The 26,591-nt window shown below is 33.7% G+C and overlaps 1 protein-coding gene across 8 annotated transcripts in view; it reads right to left on the bottom strand.

Moving 5' to 3' along the window:
- NLGN1 (neuroligin 1) overlaps window positions 1-26,591 on the bottom strand; it is an 831,070-nt gene that overhangs the window by 435,353 nt on the left and 369,126 nt on the right. The window lies entirely within an intron of this gene.

Raw genomic sequence — 26,591 nt, 5'->3', positions numbered from 1 at the left:
TACCTTCTCAAACCTTCTCTGGCCACCCTATCAAAATTTGCTACTCTTTTTTCAAATTTCCCATCTATCTTCCATGATGTATTTCTCTCCTCAGCTATCACTACCTAATACTCTATATTGTATTTACTTTTGCTTTTCTCTTTTCATTAGAGTATGAAGCACAACAAGGAAAATAATTTTGTGTCTTTTTTTTACTATACACAGTACCTAAAACAGTATCTGGCATGATAGCGTATTCTGTGAAGATTAGTCGGATCAATGTTTAAGGACTTTTACTACCTGGGAAACACCTGCATTTATCACATAGAAAAGGACGCCTAGGTTTTTTTAATCTCATAAACTTTTAAAGGACCTACAGAATTGTTTAAGCCCTGAAACACATGAGAGGATTCACACTACAGAATGAAATCTACAATGTCAAAATTAACAAATGTTTAAGTAAGTCATGGCAGCAACTCATGAATGGAAAAAAAATAATTATAGCAAACTCAAGACTGTAAATTGTAAAACATCCTTTAATTTTCTTTTCTTTAGGCAAGCAAAATATTAATGTACAAATAATGGTACAATTTCATTTGCTTGATATTTTATGAGGCTCACAAAAAATAAGGTGAGGGTCTTAAAGTGTTGTCCCTTTGCTGTCCATGCTTCCAAATTCTTGCCACAGTCAGATATATTTTTACTATCCTCTTCCTCTCATTTTGTCTCTAATAATAATGTACAGCTTAATGTCCCCTGCACGTGCTTATCTGCAACTCTTTGGGGCTGGCTGACTCATATTCATTTTTAAAAATCCAACTCAGGATGCCTGTCTCCCCCAAATTTTTCTCACTGATCTCCTACCCTGATTGAAGATAATAAACCTATCTGGTGGCCCTAAGTAGCCTATGCTTACTTACATCTCTACACTAGAATCCTTCCCACAGTTTACAGACCCTACATAAACTAGATTTCACCTCCATCTCCACCACTCTACTCCTGATATATTATGCTCCAGTGCCATGGGTCTGCCTTCAGTCTAACTAATCACAGTGTAGGAAACTCTGTCTTTCCTGGTCTTTCCCCCTAGAATGCCATATCCTCGATCTTAGAATGGCTACTCCTTAGGTCTCAGCATGAATTGCCCCATCACAGGGAAGACTTTTCAGATCACTTAATCTAAGTAGCTTTTCTAGCTTCATCTTTGAGCATCAATGTTTTATTTTCCTCACAGTACTTACTACTCTGTGATGTAACATTATTGGTCTTACTGGTTTGTTTATTTCCTACATACCTCCCCCCATCTCCATCTAGATATAATTGCTATGAACCAGAAACTTTGTTCTGATCCCTATTACAGGAACTGGTGCCTAATTGGTATATAACTGGTGATGGATAAACACTTGTTTAATAAATGAGACAATTCATTTACCAGTGTAATTTAAAGTTTATACATAGTTTTTATAAATCACTAAGTTCCTTGAGAGCAGAAAGACTATGGCTCATTCTTCTTTGTGTCTCCAGTATCCAGCCTAGGATAAATTAGCCATTTGGTAATTGTTTTAAAATGAAGAAATCATGATTAGGACCCTCACCAGAAGCCCCTAATTTCAAACACTGCAAACTAGCTTCTTAAGAAAAAATATTTAGATGGTATCTTAGAATGAATCTCTGAGGAATTGCACATGAAGTTTAAGTGTTGCCTTAAATGACTGAGGCATTGTGGCCAAAATAGTAAAGTCTATGACATATTCCATTGCTTCCCTACATTTACCAGCCCTTTTACAGTTACATGGAACCATATTACTTGTTCTGGCCAATGCCATCAGTCACTTTGAGCTGAGGCAATGAAAAGGCTGTGTGCAATTCTGTGATCTTTCTCTTCCTCGGGAAATGAGGAGACCATGTATTGAGAATGGCAGAGATGCAGATCAAGATCAAGGGGATATGAGTGGCAGAAAGGTCACATGGAGGACAGCCAACCAAGAAAGTTTTCTGTATCTCTAGAAGAATTTGAATGAGCAAGAAAGGGTTTTGTCATGTTAAGGCCCTAATATTTTGAGTTATTATCCCTTCAGCAGAACTTAGCCTATTCTAAGACAGAATTTAGCCTATTTTAAGACAATACACATTTGTTGTAAAAAATAATGCATTTATACTCTGAACTTAAATTGTATGGATTTGTCAGCTTTTTGTGTTGATATGTCTCATGGCTGCTGGTATGTAAGAACACTAGGAGGTGAACATCCATTTTAATTGAGCTGAGGTAACATTGCATACTTCTATCAGAGCCTTGACTCAAAATGCACTGAATTTTGATATACCAATTTAAGATGTATTTGAAAACCAAAATTACACATTAAGATTAGGCTCACTTAGCTATCCAGAGAGAATATATTATAGTAGAAATTTACTGATCTTTCACCTGGGAAATCTCAAGTATTCTAGGATCTGACATAAAAGATCAAAATGAAGAATATAGTGATTTCAATATTGCCATTCCTTAGTTCTAATATTAGATCTATTGCTCATTAGTGGGAAATAGCCTACGAACACCATGTAAACACAGATCATGTTAAATAGAGATGAGTGTCCAACTAATTTTGGAAGTTCTTGGACTTTAGAGAACAGGGTGGAAATATCAATCATTTTTGACTAATAAAGGCCTTATATTTTGGGAAAAATAGAACAATAAAGAAAACTTTAAATATAAAAACACATTTTGGGGACTTGATAATGGGGGGAGTCTAATAACCATAATGTTGCTCATGTAATTGAACATTAATGATATCAAAATAAAAATAATAAAAAAGAATACATTTTACTGATATTAGCCACTAAAAATATAACAAAGCTGCCCAAAGGATATAAAAACCACAATCAAGTTGAATTAGAAAAATTAAAAAAGGCTTATTCTTCTTATGAATTCTTCCCAGCATGAAATATAAAAATATCTTTTCTATTGTTGATTATGATCATGGTATTTAAAAATAAATGGTCACATTTAAATTTTTTAAAATTAAAGTTACACTATCAACCGTTCAAAATATCCCTTAAAAGTATTTTTTGCTAGAAAGCCTTCTCAATTCCTTTCAAACAGAGCACCATAGGTTGCAATGTAATGAAGCACAATATGGATTCTTATGAAGTGAATGAAAATGGGAACTAGTCAAAAAATAGAGATCTTAATTCTTCCATTTTTGTTTTCTCTCCCTGGCTGGCACAGTTTTCTGTGTTCTTCTCCTGGGCACAGTTTGAGAAGGTCTAAGTGGCTAATTGTGCCCACTAAAGTTGGGCACTAAAGGCTGCCAGACTATTGGATGGAGTTTTTATATACTTACAAAGCTGAAAGAACCCATACAATTTTCTCGTCTGCTTTAAGAATATCTTGGTGTTTGGGGTAGCCCAAGATGCCTGGGTAGGAAGATCCTGAACTCACATCCAGACACAGACACAACAAATCTACAGCTACATATGAGTCATTTCACTCTGAAAAAGGTCAGAAAACTAGATGAACTATTTCTCCATAGCAAAGAACAGAAGGGCCACATTGAGATGGGTAGAAGAGGCAGAGACATGGTGTTGGTAAAATACCCACCCCTGGAGCAGCAAAACACACAAGAAGGAGGGATCTCATCATTCTGGCATTTCTCTGGGAGGGGCAAGGAGTTGGTGCCCCACATCAGACACCCCCAACCTTGGGTTCTGTACTAAAGGAGCTCCCCAAAATGCCTGGCTTAGATAACCAACAGGACTGATGTCCAAGGGACCCAGTGAGTCTTCTTTTAAAAGAACTGTGTATGGACTCACTCATCAGGATCCAGTACAAAAGCAATAATTTGAAAAGCCCCCGGGCTGCATTTGAACAGGATTCATTTTTAGGTCTGGGGGCATCAGTTGGAGGGGAAGGGACAGTGGGGACTCTTTCCAGAGATAGAAGTTGTAATGGATGCCATTTGGGTGCTTTCCACCTCCTTTACTAGCACATGAAGACATGCTTGGATGTGATACCTTTCCCTGCCTCTCTAAGATGGGCAGGAAGAAATAGTTTTGATGCTTTCTGCCTTGCCAGGGATGGGCAAGCATGAATGGTCATGGTACTATCCCATTCCCTTGCTCAAGTTGGCAAGCATGGTCAGCGCCAACACACCCCTGCACCCTGGCTGGTGCTGGCAAGTGAAAGTGGATATGGCATTCTCCCACACCCAATCCAGGATTAGCACACTTGTGCAGACAGGACACTCTCCAAAAACATGGCTGAAGCCTGCAGGCACGTGCATTTTCCCACTGCTCAGACTTCTACACTTTCTACCTACTCTGCTAAAGCCAGCAGGTACACATGAACCACACTGGGGAATGCCCCTTTTTCACCTGGCCCTGATGGCTGAGGAACTGGTATTTCAGAGCTGCAAAGAACTATAGCATTCAGGAAGACAGTTCTTGGCAGGGCAATATCCCCAAAACCCTGCACAGAAACCAGACTGAAACACACACACCCTCTTTCTGTGAAAAAAGGCCTATTTTTATTTATCTTGGTTTCAGATTTCCCACACATCTAGAGCTACAGAGGCACTCCTGAGAATGTAATCAAGAGAGAAGCCATGCTTGTGCACCCTCATGGCCTCATTACTTAAAGAGACCACTCAGAAAAGAGCTTATACAACTGTCTGTAGCCCCAATTTTTATAAATGTCACCAAAATGACACCTCCAGATCTCCCAATCTGGAGGCCAGCAGGCTTAATGATTGTGGTCCCATAGGACTGAGTATATTTGCACATTTAAAAGATATTGCCTGAGGGGTCTGGCTTCCAGTCAGCCTGAAACCAGCTGCTAACTGAGATTCTTTTTTTGAAATACTAACAAGTATTGACTCAACAATAGGGATGTGTCAAGACTAAATCAAGCAGTTTAGACAATTGCAAACACTCAAGAGAGAACCAAAACCTAGGGAAAGGGTGAAGGAAAATATTCATCACCTATAGAAGGCCACTCCTTCAATACTGAAAGAATTAGCCATTTTGCCTACTACAAAGAGAGAGAACACAAAGAGTCAAGTATATTGAGGAAACAGAGAAATACATTCCAGATGAGAGAACAAGACAAACTCTCAGAAAGACACTGTAATGATATGTAGATACGTAATCAACCTGATCAATAATTCAAAGTAGTGGTTGTAAAGATGCTCAGGATCCCAAGTACCAAACTCGGGAGTAGAATGGGTGAACACAATGGGAACTTCAACAAAGAGAAAATATAATAAAGCACCAAACATAACTCACAGAACTGAAGAATATGGTAACTGAACTGAAAAATACACTAGAAGAGTCCAATGGCAGACTGAGTGAAGCAGAAAAAAATGGATTAGCAAGCTGAAACACAAAGCATGGAACTCACCCAGACAGACTAGCAAGGGGGAAAAAAAGAGGATTTTTAAAAATGAAGATAACTTAAAAGATGTATAGGAGAACATCAAAAAGAATAACATTCATATTATAGGGGTCTCAGAAGGAGAGGAGAAGGATAAAGGGAAAGAGAAGTTACTTGAAGAAATAATGGCTAAATACTTCCTTAATCTGGGGAAGGAAATAGACATCCCAGTCCAAGAAGCCCAGAGAGTTCTAAATAAAATGAACTTAGAGATCCACACTAAGACACATTATAATCAAAATGTCAAAAGTTAAACATAGAGAATCTTAAAAGCAGCAAGAGTAAAGCAAATTGTTACATACAAGGACATTGCCCTAAGGTTATTGACAAGTTTTTAAGCAGAAACTTTATAGACCACAAAGGAGTGGCATGATATACTCAAAGTTCTGATAGGAAAAAAAACTTCCAATCAAGAATACTTTACCCAGCAATGTTATCATTCAAAATTGAATAAGAAATAAAGAGCTTTTTACATAAACAAAGCTAAAGGAGTTCATCACTACTAAACCAACTATATAAGAACTAGTTAAGGGACTTCTTTAAGATGAAAATAAATGACACTAATTAAAACAAAAAAACATACAAAAGTCAAAGTCAAAGTAGTAAAATTAACTAAAACTATAATAATTAGTTAAGGGATACATAAAACTTTTAAAAATGGTAAAGTGTGACACTAAAAACATAAACTGAGGGTGGCGAGAGTAAACATGTAGAATTTTGAAATGTGTTCTAATTTAAGTTTCCATCAACTTAAAATAGACTGTTCCATACATAGGATGTTATATGTGAACTTTACAGTGGCCACAAAGCACAAATGTATAGTAAATACACACAAAACAATGAGAAATGAATCTAAACATAACAATAAAGAAAGGCATCATACCACAAGAGAAGAGAGAAAGAGAAGGAACAGAGACACACTATAGAATAGTCAGAAAACAATTAACAAAATGGCAATAAGTATATACCTATAAATAATTACTTTAAATGTAAGTGGAATAAATTATTACAATCAAAAGACTTAGAGTGGCTGACTGGATAAAAAAAAAACTCATTTATATACTGTCTATAAGAGACTAACTTCAAAAGTAAGCACACACAAAGACTGAAAGTGAGGGATGGAAAAAGCTATTTCATACTAATGCAAATGAAAAGAAAGCTGGTGTAGCTATACACATATCAGATAAAATAGACTTTAAAACAATGACTGTAATAAAAGACAAGAGAATTACATAATGATAAAGTGGGTAAACCATCAAGAAGATCTAACATTTATAAATATATATGCATCTAACATAGGAGTAGCAAATACATAAAGCAAATATTAGCAGACCTACAGGTGGAAATTAACAGCGATACAACAAAAAAGCAGGGGACTTTAACAGTCCACTTACATTAATGGGTAGAGCACCCAGATAGAAAATCAGTTAAGAAAATATTAGCTTTAAGTGACACATTAGAACACATGGACTTAATACATATTGAACATTCCATCCCAAAGCAGCAGAAGACACATTCTTATCACATGCATATGGAACAATCTCTAGAATAGATTGCATGTTAGGCCAAAAAATAAGTCTCAGTAAATTTAAGAAGAATGAAGTCATATCAAACACCTTTTCTGATATGTATGTATTTGAAATTGAAGTAATGATTTGAAACTGGAAATCAATTACAAGAAGAAAACTGGAAAAAATACAAATACTTGGAGATTCAATAAACTGCTATTAAACAAACACTGGGTCACTGAAGTATTCAAATGAGAAATCAAAAAATACCTAGAGATAAACAAAAACAGAAAAATGACATACCAAAATCGATAGGATGCAGCAAAAGCAGTTCTAAGAGGAAGTTCAAGCAACACAGATCTATCTCAAGAAATAAGAAAAACCTCAAATAAACAATCTGTAAGCAATCTAACTTTATACCTAAAGGAACTAGAAGGAAAAACAAATGAAACTCAAAGGTAGTAGAAAGAATAAAACTATAAAAGATTAGAGCAGAAATAAATGAAATAGAGACTAAAAATACAGTAGGTAAGATCAATAAAGCTGAGTTAGATCATTGAAAAGATAAACAAAATTGAAAAGCCTTTGATTAGACTCACAAAGAAAGAGAGACAGCTCGAATAAATCATAAATGAAAGATGAGAAGTTACCACTGGTACCATAAAAATACAAGTGATTATAAGAGACTACTATTATCAATTAGATACTAATAAACTGGATGATGTAGAAGAAATGGATAAGTTGCTAGAAACATACATTCTTTCATGACTGAATCAGGAAAAAAAAGAAAGTCTGAATATATATTACTAGTAAGGAGATTGAATCAATAATCAACAACCTTCCAAAAAACATAAGTCTTATACCAGTTGGCTTTGTTGGTTAATTTTACCACATACTCAAAGAAAATTTAATACCTCTTCATCTCAAACTTTTTTAAAAAAGTAAAGAGGAGGGAATGCTCACAAATTCATTTTACAAGGATAACACTATTCTGATATCAAAACCAGACAAGGATACCACAAAGAAAAAAGAAGAAAAGTACAGGCCAATAGTCTTGGTGACCATAAATGCAAAAATTGTCTGTGAAATACCAGCAAACCAAATTCAACAACACCTTAGAAGGTTTATACACCATGATTGAGTGAGATTTATTTCAAGGATCTAAGGATGGTTCAACATCTGCAAATCAATTAATATGATATATTGCATTAATGAAATGGAAGATAAAAATCACATGATCATCTCAATAGATGTGGAAAAAGCATTTGACAAAATTCAACATCTCTTTACAAAAAACTTCAAACAAAGTAGATAACAGAAAACATACCTTAACATAATAAATCCCATATATGATAAATCTAAGTTAATATACTCAATGGTAAAAGTGGAAAGCTTTTCCTCTAAGATTAGGAACAAGACAAGGGCGCTCACTATCCCAACTTTTATTCAACATAGTGTTAAAAGTCCTTAGCAATTAAGCCATAGCAATTAAGCAATGAAATGCAATAAAAGCATACAAATTCAAGAAGAGTGAAATATCTGTCATTACAGTGACAGTGAAATATCATTCATTATTTGCAGATGACATACTATATTTAGAAAATCCTAAAGGCTCCAACACAAACTGCTAGACCTAATAAATGAATTCAGTAAAGTTGCAGGATACAAAATTAATACATAATTGTGTTTCTAAACACTAATAATGAATATGAAAAGAGAAATCCAGAAAATAATCCTATTTATAACTGCATCAAAAACAATAAATTACCTAGGAATAAATTTAATCAAGAAGGTGAAAGACCTACACATTGAAAACTATAAGATATTGATGAAAGAAATTGAAGAAGGTACAATTAAAAGGAAAGATAGTCTATCATAATGGACAGAAGTATTAATATTGTTAAAATGTGCATATTACCCCAAATAATCTACAGATTCATTGTAATCCCTATCAAAATTACAATGGCACTTTTCACAGAACTAGAAAAAAATAATTCTAAAACTCTCATGGAACCACAAAAAAGTCTGAATAACCAAAGCTATCTTGAGGAAGAACAGAGTCAGAAGTATCACCTTACCAGAATTCAAACTACACTACAGCTATACTACAAGGCTATAGATATTGCAACAGTATAATTTGGTATAAAAACGGACATACATATCAGTGGAACAGAATTTAGACCCCAAAAATAAGCCATGCATATATGATCAATTTATTTATGAAAAAGCAGCCAAGAATATACCAGGGGGAAAGGACAGTCTTTGCAATAAATGGTGTAGAAAAGCTATCGCTGTCTGCAAAAGAATGGAACACCATCTTTTACCATATATAAAAATTATCCCAAAATCAATTAAAGACTTGAATGTAAGACTGGGAACAATAAAATTCCTAGAAGAAAACACAGGCAGTAAGCTCCTGAGAGACACTGGTCTTCAAGATATATATATATTTTTGGATATATCTCCAAAAGCAAAGGCAACAAAAACAAAAATAAACCAATGCAAATTACATCAAACTAAAAAAACTTCTGTACAGCAAAGGACATCATCAATAAAATGAAAAGGCAGCATACTGAATGGGAGCAGAAATTTGCAAATCATATATACGATAAGGAGTTAATATTTAAAATATATAAAGAATTCATGCAACTCAATAAAAAAAAGCAACAAAAAAACAGTCTGATTAAAAATTGGAGAGAGGATCTTTTTCCTTAAAAGACATACAGATGGCCAACAGGTACATGAAACAATGCTCAACATCACTAATCATCAGGGAAATGCAAATCAAAACCACAATGAGCAATCACTTTACAACTGTTAGAATGGCTATTATCTAAAAATGACTAATATCAAGAAAGAACAAGTGCTGGAGAGGATGTGGAGGAAAGGGGACCATTATGTACTGTTGGTAGGAATGTAGATTAGTGCAGCCACTATTAAAAGCAGTATGGAGTTTCCTCAAATAATTAAAAATAGAACTACTATATGATCCAGCAATTTCACTTCTAGGTATTTATCTAAAGAAAACAGACACCCTAATTCAAAAAGATATATGCACCCCTATGTTCACTGCAGCATTATTTACAATAGCTGAGATACAGAAACAACCAGTATTCATCAATGGATGAATTCATAAAGAAGATGTAGAACTTACATATACAATGAAATACTACTCAGCCATAAAAAAGAATGATATCTTGCCATTTGCAACATGATGGACCTATCATGCTAAGCAAAGTAAGTCAGAGGAAAATAAATATTGCATTATTCCACTTATATGTGAACTCTCAAAAGTGAAACAAACAAAATAAAATAAAAAACCCAGAGTCATAGATACAAACATTAGATTGATGGATGCCAGAGGGGAGGGCAAGATAAAGAAAGGCATCAAGATGTACAAACTTCCAGTTATTAAATAAGTAAGCCATGGGATGTAACACACTGCATGAGGAATATAGTCAATAATACCATATCAACTTTGTATGGTGATGGATGGTAACTAGACCAACTGAAACATTTTCCAATGTATAAAAAGTTTGAATCACTGTATTGCACACCTTAAACTAATATAACATTGCCTGCCAATTATACTTCAATAAAATTTTTTTAAAAAGAACATCTTTTTTATGTTGATAGATTTTTCTATGTTGATAGATAGTAACTGCACTAGAGGGGGTGAGGATTTAATAATATGGGTAACTGATGAACAACTCTGTTGTATATTTGAAACCAGCGTAAGATTGTATATCAACAATACTTTAATAAACAAAAAAAGAATATCATGGGACTCAATGTTAATGAAAGATATTTCTAGTTACTTATATTGGATGTACTGAAACTACTAAAAGCAGTCAATAGGAGAAAAACTCAAACTGTAATATCAGTACATAATGTCAGCAAAACAGAATTCTGATGACAGGAACATTTTAACTTAGATCAGTAATCATCATAATGATAAGTGCTTACCCATGGAAGTCACAATATGATCCAAAGAAATGTGCGAAAAACATATATTTATATTTATCTTTTATAAAAGAAATCTATATTTTCTAATATACAAAAAAACACTGAAGCTCTCCCTGGGTATGCAATCAGATAAGTCATTTAAGTGCAGATGTCACACACGCATGCCATATACAGGGCGTGAGGACTCCTGAGGGCAGGGGGAACTTGGCCTACCAGCCTGTTACACCTTTGGTAACTTTATTGTTTTAAGGGATGCTGCAGATGACATAAACCCAGTTAGGTGGATTCATCGTTTATGTTATCTAATTTTAATAAAACTAGCATTCACAGGGGGGCAAGTGGCTTCCAAGTATTTCCTTTAAATAAACCACAGATTGAAGATTACACAAGTACCAAAAAGCCACATAAATGGAAAAGCTTATTTTTTGGTTTGGTTTTGCTACTGAGTGTGAGCGTTTGACCAACTATACTCCAGAGTAGAAACCATGACAATTTAATCTTATCTGACAAGAATTCAGTCTTCAGGATTATCAAAAAGACTATAATATGGATTTAAATGTACTATGATTAACAATGACATACTCCTTAAATATGTACTTTGGTGTCTGTCAGGCCTAACAACCATTAAAACTAAGCACTAAACTGATCTTAGAAACTGTTTCAAAGCTCTGGAGGACCAAGTGTGATACTACTATCTTAAAAATAAAAAAACATTTTTAAGCATAAAGCTTTAAAAAAAAAGAGATGTGTTTAAAAAGATAAGACAAAATAACTATTATTTTTAATGCTATTTCATTTTTTAAATTTGTTTCTATGGTTTTTATAAAACATATATACATAATATATTAGTACCATGGTATATGGATATGATCTACAAATACATCCATGAATTGAGGGTTCTTGCTTCAAAAAGTTCCCCTAACAGATGAGAATAATAATTTTTAAAAAAGTAACAACAACCTAGAGCTAGGTTACCCAATAGGTAGCCACTATCCACAAGTGATTACTGGGCATTTAAAATGTGGTTGTGCAACAGAGAAGCTATATTCTTTATTTTATTCAATTTTAGTTGATTTAAATTTTTAATGTGAAGCAATATCAAATTCTGTTTCCTGTTAAACACAATGCTAATATTTTGGTAGGACTACATTTTACTTTTGCTGTTGGAAATATCTGAATTGAGGTGTTCCATAAGTATAAAATATACACCATATTTTGACATGCAAAAAATGCAAAGTGTCCTATTAATAATTTCATGTTGATTTCATTTAAAAAATGATAATATTTTGGTCGAATGAAATATTATGCTGAAATAAATTTTTAAAATTAATTTTGCCTGTTTCTTCTGACTTTCCTTTAATGTGGCTACTATAAAATTTAAAATTATAAATGTGGATTACATTATATTTCTATTGGAAATAGCGTCCAGAAGCAGAAAGTGATATACAGGAAGATTTATTAAAAGAACACTTAAGAGAATAACTTTTATAAGATTTAAGATTAGAATAATCAATTTTTTAACCTGTAAAAGATATACATATACATACAACCTTAAAATAATGTGAAGATATTTTTATTGGTATTTACTGAGGTTAATGAAAATAGGAATTTTCATGACATCTACTGCACATCACATGAGTCATAAAGAAATGTCTTATAGAGTTAACTAAAATGAAATTAAATTGTAATCTCCAAATTTTAATTCTATTTTTTTAAAAAACAGCAAGCTTTTTGCTTCTGTGTAAAGACTAGACCAAAAGCAAAGGACAGGAAAAAAGAAAAAGATCAACAGCAAGTTGATCTTTCTAAGAGAGTAACAGAAAACAATAAAATAATAGAAAAAAATAACAGAAAAGGTTCTTGATGCTATGATACCATTTGTAAAAAGAAAACTAAGTTAATTATCCTTTACTCTTAAAGATAACAATGAACTAGGACAGCCTCAGAAAAGCTTTTTTTATATAAACCTACTAACTCAGTCTTCCTATAGCAATGCATCAGCAAAGTAAAATAATTGGTAGTTTTCTTACACAAAACAAATATCCAGTTGGAAAATTTACCTATAGAATATACAGAAAACATAGAAATCCATCTCTCCATATTGCCTTATTTTCAATCTTTCCTGCTCCCACCTAACCTGTATCTGGAAGTCCACCTCTTGGTGGACTCCAGCATCAGGTAGAGAAAAGGTAATCCATGTGCTGGTGATTGTGGGTAAACGGAACACACCAAAGTACTAGGCATGAGTAAGCTTAAACAATAGGGTTTTGGCTTTCTTTTTTGAAGCATTTCAGCATATAGTTCTATTTTATAATTGTCCCTGAACATGAGATCCTATGTGAGAAACCTCTTTTGAAAAAAAATAGTACCTAGAATGCCTTTGATTTCTCTGAAGAATTGACATGTTGCAGTCCTTCTGAAAGTAAGAAACAAATAAAACTTGGTAGGGCTTACAGCTCAGAGCTCAAATCATCAATTCTGGAAATGTTTGAGATTATGTTTTTTTGCCTTTTTCAGGTCCTCTATTTTCTCTAGACCTAGTTCATTATTGGTATTATTGGTATCTGACCATATTTTATTGTAAATACTCCCAAAGTCTCACAAACACTGATAGAAAATGGAAGCACAAAAATATGTAAGTTTATTAAGTATGTAGTTAATTGCCATCATAAATATCAAGATTATATAAATAATTATGGTGAAATATTAATAAGGGAGTGTGTGGATAGGACTCATTTGAATGTAGAATGCCCTGGAATTAGGGAAAAGTAATATATTACTGCCATGGTCCCTCTAAATGTATTCTAGAAAATAAATGCAAAAGCAAATATGAACTGTAGACTATAAACAGTTTGCTTTGGTAAATGTTATAAATTGGCTCTAAAAAAGAAGAGTAAAATAAATACTCTGTAAAGAAAATTTCTTGTTGACTTTGAACAGATAAAATTGTGGTATGTTTCAAGGGAAAATACTAATAAAGCAATCTTTTATTTTACACTAAAAAGGAATAATGCACATTTCTTAACACATTTTCATACAAAGTCAAAAACCTTTGTTTTAGTATAATTAAATGACAAAAATGTCATTGCATATTCTTTTCTATTAGAAAAATTGCTGCTTATTATAATGATATTAACATGTGAATTATTTTTTAATAAGTTACTTCTATTTGAGCATATATATATATATATTTTTTTTTAATTTTGGCATCATTAATATACAATCACATGAGCAACATTATGGTTACTAGATTCCCCCCATTATCAAGTTCCCACCACATACTTCATTACAGTCACTGTCCATCAGCATAGTAAGATGCTACAGAGTCACTACTTGTCTTCTCTGAGCTATACTGCCTTCCTTATGCCCCCAACCCCTATGTTATGTGTGCTAATCGTAATGCCCTTTATTCCCCTTATCCCTCCCTTCCCATCTACCCTTCCCAGTCCCTTTCCCTTTGGCAACTGTTAGTCCATTCTTGGGTTCTGTGAGTCTGCTGCTGTTTTGTTCTTTCAGTTTTTGCTTTCTTCTTATGCTCCACAGATGAGTGAAATCATTTGGTACTTGTCTTTTTCTGCCTGGCTTATTTCACTGAGCATAATACCCTCTAGCTCCATCCAAGTTGTTGCAAATGGTAGGATTTGTTTTCTTCTTGTGGCTGAATAATATTCCATTGTGTATATGTACCACCTCTTCTTTATCCATTCATGTACTGACAGACTCTTAAGTTTCTTTCATTTCTTGGCTATCTTGGCTATGGTAAATAGTGCTGTGATAAACATAGGAGTGCATTTGTCTTTTTGAAACTGGGATCCTGAATTCTTAGGTTAAATTCCTAGGAGCAGAAATCCTGGGTCAAATGGTATTTCTATTTTGAGTTTTTGAGGAACCTCCATATTGCTTTCCACAATGGTTGAACTAGTTTACATTCCCACCAGCAGGAGGGTTCCCTTTCTCCACATCCTCACCAGAACTTGTTGTTCCTAGTTTTTTCTATGTTGGCCATCCTAACTGGTGTGAGGTGATTTCTCATTGTGTTTTAATTTGCATTTCCCTGATAATTAGCCATGTGGAGCATCTTTTCATGTGCCTATTGGCCATCTGAATTTCTTCTTTGGAGAAGAGTCTGTTCATATCCTCCAACATTTTTTAAATCAGGTTATTTGCTTTTTGGGTGTTGAGGCATGTGAGTTCTTTATATATTTTGGATGTTAACCCCTTGTTGGATATGTCATTTACAGATATATTCTCCCATACTGTAGGATGCCTTTTTGTTCTGCTGATGGTGTCCTTTGCTGTATAGAAGCTTTTTAGCATGATGTAGTCCTATTTGTTCATTTTTTATTTTGTTTCCCTTGCCTGAGGAGATGTTTTCAGGAAAAAGTTGCTCATGTTTATAGTCAAGAGATTTTTGCCTATGTTTTCTTCTATGAGTTTTATGGTTTCATGACTTACATTCAGGTTTTTGATCCATTTTGAGTTTACTTTTGTGTATGGGGTTAGACAATAATCCAGTTTCATTCTCTTGCATGTAACTGTCCAGTTTTGCTATTTGAGTATATTATATAGTCTCTAAGATAGCTAACTTTTCTAGAAAAGGTCCTTCTTTTCAAAGCTCAAATGCAAGAAGCTAGCAAATACCAAAACAGAAATTAATATTTCACTTGGATATGTCTCATCACAGGTTACTTTATCAATACATGAATCAGCTAAAAAATAAACTTGTCTTATATTTGGAACATTTTTCTAAGAATAATAATGAAGTTTACGGATCCAACAGGTTTTGCTGGAGAAAATGGGTGGGTATGTGAGTAATCAATAGTCAGTTTAAGATCTCTCACCCTAACCTGTGTGTGTGTGGTAATAGTTGACCACCAGTAATTCAGTTCAGGATAGGTGAAGTATAAAAAGGCAAAGCCAAAGAAATTACATTTTTCCTTCCTTCCCCTTTGTTTTTACAAAATAATCACCTTAAACTAAGCTCAAAAAGCATCGATTTCACAGCCTATTACATATACAAAGTTAATAGTTATCCTTTATGTAACATCATACATATTTTAATTCAAAGTGTGGTATTTCAACTCCATTTTCATGTTTACCTAATGTTCATGAGCACCATTCACCAAAGACTAAGTAGGAAACAGAATAATGTAAATATGAAATGCATGGTAAATATGGTAATCACTAATCAGTTTAAAATAAATTACTACTTTCATGCTTTACAGTTCCTGTACACAGGGCATTTCTCTAGAGGATCTAGGAGCTTTTCCTGTTATTGCTACTGGGGCAACGTACTGCTGCCATCAGCAAGACCTCCCCTCATTTATGTGGGACTAGGTGTGAGGCCTGGCAACCACATCATTATACTCTTTACCACCCACATTGTCCACCAACAGTCACTCTTCCTACCTGCTCTGTATGTTAAGACATACATATCCTGTGAAGAGGACAAAGTGAATCAATTTGCACATTTATTGATGACTTTTGAATGAGGCACACAGAGCACTCTGCCAGTCTTGAGGAAATTGAAAAACCAGATAAGATACAATGTTTAATTTCTAGTTTGGGTGGCAAGGCATCCACTACATTAAGCAGTTAATACATGAAATTGGAGTTGGCTTTCTGCATGCCAAAGGGAAGGGTAAGTTGTTAAGCTATGGAAGGTAGAGGGAAGAGAGAGATCAGTCTGCTGAGGTAATTATGTAGAAAGTAGGGTGATAGCTGGCTACGGAAACTGGACAAGGTGGGTATATTTGACAAATAAGCAGTTGGAAATGACCAGATAGGCAGTGAGGAGGCTAGCCTGGCTTATGTGGAAGGAAGTTTCTAGAGACTAATAGAAGGTACAGTTGGCTAAGAAGAGCCAATTACTTCAGCAGACCTGGAATAGCATGAAAAATCTGGGATGGATGCCAGAGTTGATAAGGAACATTAAGAGATGTAAAGGAAAACTAAAGAAAACAGGTATTCTCTTATAATTTAAAAGTATTTTTAAGGTAATATGGCATAAGTTTGGATATGGAGGCTGGTGGTCAGCTGAAGATCTAGTAACCCAAGGCGAGTAGTTTGTATCAATAGGAACAGAAAGGAGATAAAAATAAGATGTCAAATAATATTGAATTGCGCCAATTAAAAATAGAAAGACAAAGAGAATGGAGCAATATCCAAATATTTATGGACTCAATAGTTCAAGGAAGGACTTCAGAAAGAGAAAAAGAAAGATACTAGAAGTTGTCTTGGCAGATGAAATTGCAGTGTGTTTTTAAGGAGAAGTAGGTGGAGTAGCGAGGATCATGATGCTAGGTCACAGGAAGGTCGGGGAGGACTGGCTTGGTTTCTTACGAATTATCAGTGTGAAAAGGATCATTTCAAAGCGAACCAAACTAAAAAGGAAAATCTAAGACTTCATTGTATGGAACAAAGAGGAAACATTAACACTGGGTGAAGCATATACTCATGGCTCCATTTGAGGGAAAAAAATTAGTAATGTGATAAAATTACTACATTTCATGGCTTTTAGGGCATATAAGGCAGGAGAAGAGGAAACCTTCAATTGTATCTGAAAAGCCCACAGTTACTACTATCATTCAACAGATCCAATAGCTAAAGGCTAGTCCCTCCCCTCGGAACCTTTCCCTATGTTTTTGTATTTTACAAATCAGTTTTGCCCATTTAATTCAAATAAATAGCTTTGCCTGGTTGGGTATGGGTGGTCTGTTTATTTGTTTGGATTTTTGCATTTTTAGTACAGCTGCTTGTTTCAATGACTCATTTTGCTTCTAATTATCTTATATCTTTTTAAATTATTTCAAAATATCTATCTTTTAATACATAGCTTTATAAAAGCATGAGAAAAGCAACAAACAAAAAACCCCCATGACTATGCTAGCATAAGAAGTACAAAGATGCCTTCCCTGAAGCCCTCTGTACATTTCACCTCCACAAGTATTTTTCTTACAGTTTTGTTCTTTACGAAAATGCAAATTACCAGAATTTGTGCTGATAGCTTTATTTAATGTCAATCTCCCTTACTCACTGTGAGGTCTAGAGAGGAAAGGTCTAGAGAGGAGGTCTGAGCTTGATTTTTTTCCACATTGCGATTACAGGATCCCATAGTGGGCACTTACCAAATGCTGGTGGAATTAATGAATGGATAAGTGAATGACTGAGTTAAGATGATAACTTTTGCTCTGAAAAAGAAACTAAACATTTTTTTGTTTGTTTGTTTGTGGTTTGGTTAGTCACAGTCCCTTGAGGACCTAGAAATAGTTGTTCAATTCTGGACCCAGAAGAACACCTTGACTAGGAAAGATGGACATTTTTACTCTATATTCTGAAGTCTTACTCCAAATCACTAATTTTAATATCTCAAGAAAATCATAAAGTAACAAACTCCTAATTTCCTTCCAGAATTAATTTAATAATCTCCTTTTAAGCACAACTGAGAGCTTAAATGAGGCCACCTTAATAACACAGAAAGACAAATAAGGAGCCATCATGATGGAGTAATTTATTACAATCTTTAATATTGGTCAGTCTCTGGAATAATACTGCTCCTATCGATTCACACTCCTTCAAAGTAGGAATTCAAAAGTGCTCTCCGTAAAGCTAGTTTGACTCATTCCATTCTTAAAAGATGTAATATAATTAAAAGTAAAATAAGTCATTGAAACAAGCAGCTGTGGGAAAAATGCAAAATTCTTGTTTGATTCATCCCATTATCATTCATTCCATTATTGGCAAAAATCTCTCTGTTGTTCTTTGTATGAAAGGCAGATACCCAAACTCACCTGAGTAATCCAAGGCTCAGCTGATCCCTCAATTCTCTATGAACAAAATATCTGCCTCATTCACTGACTTTACAAAGCATCTCACTTTAATGAGGCACAAGCTGTTTTTTTGTATCCATAGCAGAATGTCAACTTAGATCAAGGTCTAGGCCTACACAACCCACTTTTTGAAATACAAATCTGATCATGTCACTTAGCTGCTCACTGTCCTATCATTGTTTCTCGTTCTTAGAAGTGCTACATCTCTAATGAGATGCTGCACATCTTGCTGCCTGTTTTTAACCTTATTTGACATTGCTCACTCCTTACTCTAAGCATTCCAGCTGGGTTTGCTCAGACCTTTTAACATGCCAAGCTTGGATCTTCCTCTGGCATTCACCCAGACTTTCCTCTCATCCTGAAACTCAGCCTGGTCCTCTACTTGATGACCCCATCGATCAACACCTATTGACTCTTCAGATCCACTTTAAATTCATTCGACAAATATTTTCTGAGCAAATACCATGTGTCAGGGAGTATTTCAGGCTTTCAAGAGCTAGACAATAATAAAACAAACAATCCAAATATAAATTGGAAAAAGTTGAGTCTGATCAACGTAATGTGAAGAATTTTTAAATGTGGATGATTTATAATATATGGTGGCTCTCTTAAGACTGGTTGAATATGGATAATCTCTCGGGAAAGAAGACATTTAAAGCAAGATCAGAAGAATAGGAACTAATCCCACAAAGACCTGGGGCACAGAGAACAGCAAGCATAAAGTCTCTAAAATGAGAATGAATGTATGAAGAACAAAAGATGGCTGGAACAGAGAGGAACAGCATTTTGAGATGAACTAAGAGACACACATACAAGAGGAACAGATAGATACATGCAACAGATTCACGCAGGGCTTTGTCAGGGCAGAGGAGGAGTTTTAATTTTATTCTAAGTGAATAATGGGAAACCTCTGGAGGGTGTTAAGAAGAAAAGTGAGCTAGTATAATTTATGTTTTAAAAAGATAATCTGATTTTGCTTTGTGGAGAATGGATTGTAGGTAGGGAGCAAAAGTGAAAGTGTAAAATAGCCTAAGAGGGTCTAGGAGACTTGGCTCCTCGATAAAGAGCGAAATGGAACGAAGGAGACAGATGAAAAAGCATGCTGGAACAGTTCAATAAAAGAAGCCGATGAACTGGATGCTGAGCGTGAAGGGGAGACAAATGTGGGAAAATCTAGAGCATTTTCACTTGGTCACCCAGGTGGAGGGCAGTGCCAATGCCACGGTACAGTGTTGTGTTGAGGAGAACACGGCTGGGGTTAGAGTCCTGCTTCTACCACTTCATTCTGTTTTAACTGTAGGGCTGTGAATAAGTTACTTAGCTTCTCTACTCACTTGTTTCTGCATTTGTAAACCTGGGAAAACAACCACCCTACATCACAGGGTTACTGTGGGAGCTTAATAATGTAATTAATGTAAACTGCTTAAAACAGCATTTGGAATGTAACTCCTTAATGAATGTGGCTATTATTATTTTATTATTGCTATTTTTGCAGTCTTCACTCAAACCTAGATATGGAAGACAATGAAATACACAGACCTGAAGAAAATCAATGTATTTTAGCCATTAATTTGGGATATATTCATTAAGCATCCACATAGAGCTGTCAGTAGGCAAAAGTATAGAAGCGTCTGGAGTTCTGAGGAATATTCACTTGAAGATACAATGGAGACACAGTTTTGGAGGTCACTTTCATAAAGATGATATTTAGTGCCACATAAGAACTCCTCTAGGGAGACATTGTAAAGTGAGAAAAGGGAAGGGGGCCAGAAGTTCTGCTTAAAAGCACATCAGCATTTAGAGATGCAGTAAGAGAAGAGAAGCCAGCAAAGGAGGCTGAAAAAGGATCAGACAGAGAGGTAGGAGGAAATCCTGAGCACTAAGAAACAAGCAGCCGAGAACTAGTTTACTTGTGTTGTGCTGTGGAAAGATCAAGCAAGAGAGGAGCAGAGAAGTGACCAGTGCAATAAACAATCTGAAGGTCCCTGGGAATCTTGACAAGGACTTTCTCAGCACAGCAAGAGAAATGGACATCTGAATGTCCCCTCCTTTTGCAAACCAGATTTTCTGAGTGTCTAGAATAGATCAGCTTCTTTCTCATTGTACTGGTAATCTCTCTAGCATTTATCTACAGGTAATTGTAAAGAAAATTAACTTTGTACTAAGTCATTATCTATGTAAAAGATATCATTTGTGTAATTGTTCACTTATTTTCTATCTCCCCTAATAGCTAGTCATTTACTGGATATCAGGGTTCATGTCTATCTTGTTTTCCACAATATCCTCAATAACTAGCAGAATGTCTGGCACATAATATTGTTCAATTTATATTGAATAAATGAATAAATTAATGAGTGACCCTACATGACTGTAGCTAAAACATACTTTTTTCTTTAAACTAACTTCCTATAACTAACACCCACACTAATTGACATGCTTACTTTCAGGTTGTTACTAAGTTTTTGGCAAAACTAAATAATTGCTTCTGTTGTGAACTACCTAAAATCATTTGGAGTGAGCAGGCAGAATAAAATTAGTGAATAGTTTACTTTGCACTGTATCATTACCTAACTAAAGTTTCTTTCTTCCAAAGGACAAACAGTATCTCTAGAGTTAATTGTAGCACTCAGTCTAAAATTGATTACCATTCAGCCCTTATTAAAAACCCAGTTGGTACAACTGATATTTGGGAGAAGAAATCTATGGACCAAGTTAACCACCCATTGCTCTGAATCGGTTGTCACCTCTATCCTATTATAAGTAAAATCACTAAGTATCTTACTTGAATTGCATTTGGTTAGCTCTTTGTTCAAATAACACTACAGAGGTTGTGGGCATTTACTATTATGTCCCTGGCTTTTACAGAGGGTTAATGTAAAATAAACATATACTGAGAATATTTCTGCATCTTCTAATGACATGAAAACTTCTAATGACACAATTCCCATAGTGTTCAGTTTTCCAAACAAATACAACTCATATGATAAATTTCTCTGTGATATAGTTTGAGAAAAAACTTTGTGTATTTTTTATCTGTTTAACATGTATGTTTCCTTTTCTGATAAGAACAATTATCCATTATCCTTTTTACTTTGCTTGTAGGAAATTGGGATAAACATTTCAATTCTAGTAAATATCCATGGCATACGTTTCCATATCTTTTCCCTACAGTATATGTATCATTGATCAATATGATTTTAGCAACCTATTTATATGTGTGCATTTGTCAAAAATTAGCTCTACTTTTTTAAACAGAAAGAGTATGATTAAATAAAAAAGAATGTCCTCTCTCTTCCCTTAAATTAATCCCAAAGATAGTCCAGTCTTCATGGTTTTGCTCAGATAAAATCAATTCAATGAAAACATTTTTGACTTTTCAAGGACAGACTGACTGCCTTTCCTACCTCCCAAGAACACATTTGAATCATCTTATAAAATTTAATATTTGATTATGTATTATTCTCAATAATCTCAATTTTTTGATTCAGTTCTATGAATAATCTCAATAATTCTCAAATATATGGATACATTTAGAGGTTTTTGTTTGTTTACTTATTTGGTTTAGGATTTAGAGCCAGGCAGAAACAAAGACAATGCAAAAAATTAAAACAAGAAGAAATAAAACATTGTGTTACTTCAGTAATTAATATGCTTTTCTTTTTAAATCATGAGCATTATCAAGACTTTAAATCTTGCTACAAGGCTACTCAGATTCAAATGAGTCTCAGTTACTGCAGCCATATTGATCTACCTGATATTCTATGTTTCCTTTTTTTATTATTCTGACTTTTTATATATCAATCAACTATATACTCACAAATCAGTTAATAAACATATTATTATCACATATGAGGTAGAATAGCAATTATTTTTCTCTATGAGAGTTTATTTCTCCCCTCAGATTGAAAACTGTCTAAAAATGAGGACCATGTTGTTCTTCCTTTTTATCCCTCATAGAAGATATATGCTGGAAACAAGCATTATATATATTTGATGGACCATGCCAAATTACTCATATTTATTTCAGAAATTATTTATGTCTGATAATACTTGAAGCATTATTATTGCATAGGCACTACTGTTATAAGAATCACATCTCACTAACTATTTCTAGTAAAATAAAAATTAATTTAGGTGCTCATTAAAATGATATGCAGTAAAGTTAACAATAGTTTATTTTAAATGATTAAGTCCTACATGGAATTCTAAAGTAAGCTAAATGTAATTCTTCAAATACAAGTATATGGGCTACCACTTAATTATTTTTTTTCCATAGATGGATGGCATAGACATCAGATTACTAAGTAAAACTTTGACTCAACAAATCTGCCAAATTTCAGATAGATATCAGCACTTATTAAATCTCTAAAAAAATTTTTCTACAGTAAATCACAGGCGCTAAAATTATGAATACCTGTCTCCAAAATACCCATATTAAGATAAAAATAACATTAAATTTCCATCAGATAAAAATATTATGTTTGCCTAAATTAGATCCTAACAATGGTATAAAACTTTTCCTTTTTCTCTAAAAATTACTTACAAATTTATTCTAAATTTTAAAGAGTGGTTGAAACACATGTTTAACATTAAATTAGGTATTGTATATTTTTCATTTTTGAGATTTGAAAATATATTATTTGGATAGTTTCTATTTTCAAAAGCATTTATTGCAAAACATCTCATCCTAATAGTGAACAATTTATTGTGTAATACTTTCTAATTCTTGTCTGTAAGTACATATCCACATCTTATTTACAATCACAACATTTAATATTATTTCCTCTTTTAAAAATACATATCAAACCATTTCTTCAGTTTCTAATATGAACACTTTTATTAACTGTATATTAGAATATTAAAAATAATTCTACTAACAATTGTTGTAAATACATTTTAAAGGGCTATGAAACAATGTACTAAGATATCAGAGGACAAAGAGTTAAAACTGGCTGAGACAAAGAATGTATATAACCAAAAGTGAAAGAAAGTCTAAGGGCTCACTAGCAGCATGAGACTGAATGATACAAGGTTACAGAGAGTTCTATGAACAGCCTGGGAAATGAAGTTAGCAGGCAGAGATCTGTATACCCTTGCATTTTTTTTCCAACCTTTTCAGCGGTTTTTCATATCATCATTGATAGGATTTCCAATGCAATAATAGTCATATTCTATGCTACCACTCCAAAGAAAACCACAAAAGGATCTTTTGGTTGAGGAATTAACTTTAAACTGTTCCTAGCTTCTTCAAAGCAAATACTATCTCAGGATACACAAAATACATATATATACATTTTAACATGAAATACTTTACACTGAAACTCGGCTGATAGATAGTTCTATGAATTTTATGACAAACATGATGACATTTTTACTTATTGCAAAACAAACAAACAAACAAACAAATGTATACTATTTTTCCTCTAGGATGGCAAATGCAAATCAACACTAATTACATTACCTATTTCAGACATCCTGATTTTTTTGTGTCAATCATCTGAGAGCAGTAGTCTTGTAATTACCCAGTTTGTACCCTGGACTTCAAAATTCATTTCTTCACACCAAAACCTCCAAATCAAAACACAGCTCAGGGTTTTTTCTGATGTGGGATCCAATCTTATTTTCTACTTAATTTCCAACACTCTCCCAGGAGCAAACTAAACAGCAATGCTTTTGGATCCCACACCCAAGAAACCTTGGCATACCTTGTTACTGTTAGACAAATTATTAACGACAGCAGAACCCTACAGTTTATTGTTGTAGTTCTGTCAGCCGAGCTGTTGATCTGGTTGTGGTATACCACACATGCAAAGTGCACTGAAACAAATGTTCCAATAATTTATTTTTCATGACTTAATTCATTTAAATACATTTTCACAAGGCCCAGCACACATTTCAGGGAGAAAGTGACCAAGATGTATTTGTTTTAAAACAAATGTTCCAAGATGCACCTAAAAATGTTTCACCAACAGAATGTTGGACTTTATCATATTGAGAAGAGGTCAATAAAGGACAGCTGATTCTAAGCACTGATCACTGGGGTATGATGCATTTAAGAGGAACAAAGGAGTCAACTAAAGGATAAATCCTAAACTGCAGTAGAACCAGAATAGATATTTAACACTAGGAAAATCATCCATCATCAACACCAACACGTCTTGCCATAATAAAGACTAAGCAATTGAGTCTCATTTTTCAGCTGTTTAATCTGTTGTCCCACAACCCAGTCATTCAGAGTCTGAAGTTTAAATACAGGATATGGACATGAATATAGGATTCAAATGGGATTAAAGTTGGGTTCTTATCAGTTCTGAATACACAAAAACAAATGGGCAAATCTTACATTAACAACACAGTTCATTTTATGGAATCTTACTTTATGTGGGTATCACAAATAACAGAGTGAGGAAACATGCAGTATGGCCAAAATATTTTTTTAAATAAAATAAACATATATGACTAAGTGGAAATCCAAGTCCTTTAAAAATACTGTTAGCACAATTTGGCATTTAATTTTAAATTTTAAATTGGCAAACTGTTCACTGCATCAGAATTTTCAACTTGAGAAATTGAGGAAAATATGAGAATAACAATCAGAAACAATTCAGCTATAAATAACACTATAATTAAAATTAAATGCATTAAATATATTGAATATCCTCACATTAAAATCTTGCAAAAGAAACAAATGACAACACAAAGATATTTAATAAGATATTTTATGGTCATCTCTTTATATATCTTTTAATAAAGAGAGTTTTCATTGGTGGGAAGACACTTAACTCTGCCCACCAAAATTATAAGGACATCTGAAGCCAATGCAGGATAGGACAGTATGGGGGAAATAACTGTACTGAACAATGCAATAGAAATATTTTATACCTACATTGGTACACTGTTTATATTATATGGTTCATCATACTCCAAATTCAGAATAGCACACTAGCAAAAGACCAGGATTTCACTTTGCATTGCTAAAGTATCTCCTTCCTCAAAACATACAAACTTGATTGATGAAAATTATTCTTTTTTATATTTTGGATTGGCATAAACATAGAGTTTTGATTACACAGGAGTAACTAACACTAAGGAGGAAAAAAATTCTCAGTGACTAAAATAAATGATACTAGTTATTATTGTAAGAGGGAAAATAATTCAAATTCCTTATTCAAAATATTTTAAAGAATGAAAGAATAAGGTGCCTCTTTGTGTCCAAATAACAGTATGAATTATACCTCTCTAAGTGTATATACTATGGAATAAATGTTGAAAACAATTAAGATGAAAAAGAAAAGATATTTTTGATGAACTGTTCTCTTTCAGGAAGTACTATTAACTAAAATACTACAAATAAAGGTGTTTTACTAAATGATATAGCAATCTTACTTATCAAATTGTGACAGTACTATAAAATAAAGTTCTACAAGTAGAATAGCAAGTTTATCTTTTATACATTGGTTATTACATAGAACAATATGCCTACTTCAGAGTACTTGATAAGTTATATTTCTCTAATTTTCTTCAAAACCAAGAATCCCCACTTTAATTTTGTTTTACAAATATATATATTATTGCATTGAACTTTGTCACTTTATGAAATCAGTGCATGTTTTCCAAGTCAAATAATTCAATCAAAATACATTTAGACAAAATATTTCTAATTATTATCAGACAGATTAAAAAGAAAACTGAAACCTATACCGCAATGGCAAAGAATCATATCCTAAAGCCAGTCCATGCACATATTCTTAAAGAGAATATAAACTTGTTTCTAAGCTCATGGCAAACCTCAGGCAATTTTATAGCACTATAAAAAAGAAAAGTAGAAGAAGGAAAATTTTGTCTAGGGACTAATTTTTCTTTAGAATGTCCTGACATTGT

Source organism: Manis pentadactyla, chromosome 1 (assembly GCF_030020395.1).
Source record: "Manis pentadactyla isolate mManPen7 chromosome 1, mManPen7.hap1, whole genome shotgun sequence".
Taxonomy (NCBI): Eukaryota; Metazoa; Chordata; class Mammalia; order Pholidota; family Manidae; genus Manis; species Manis pentadactyla.
The sequence above is the reverse complement of the archived record's forward strand: the minus strand, read 5'-3'. Positions and strand labels throughout refer to the sequence as shown.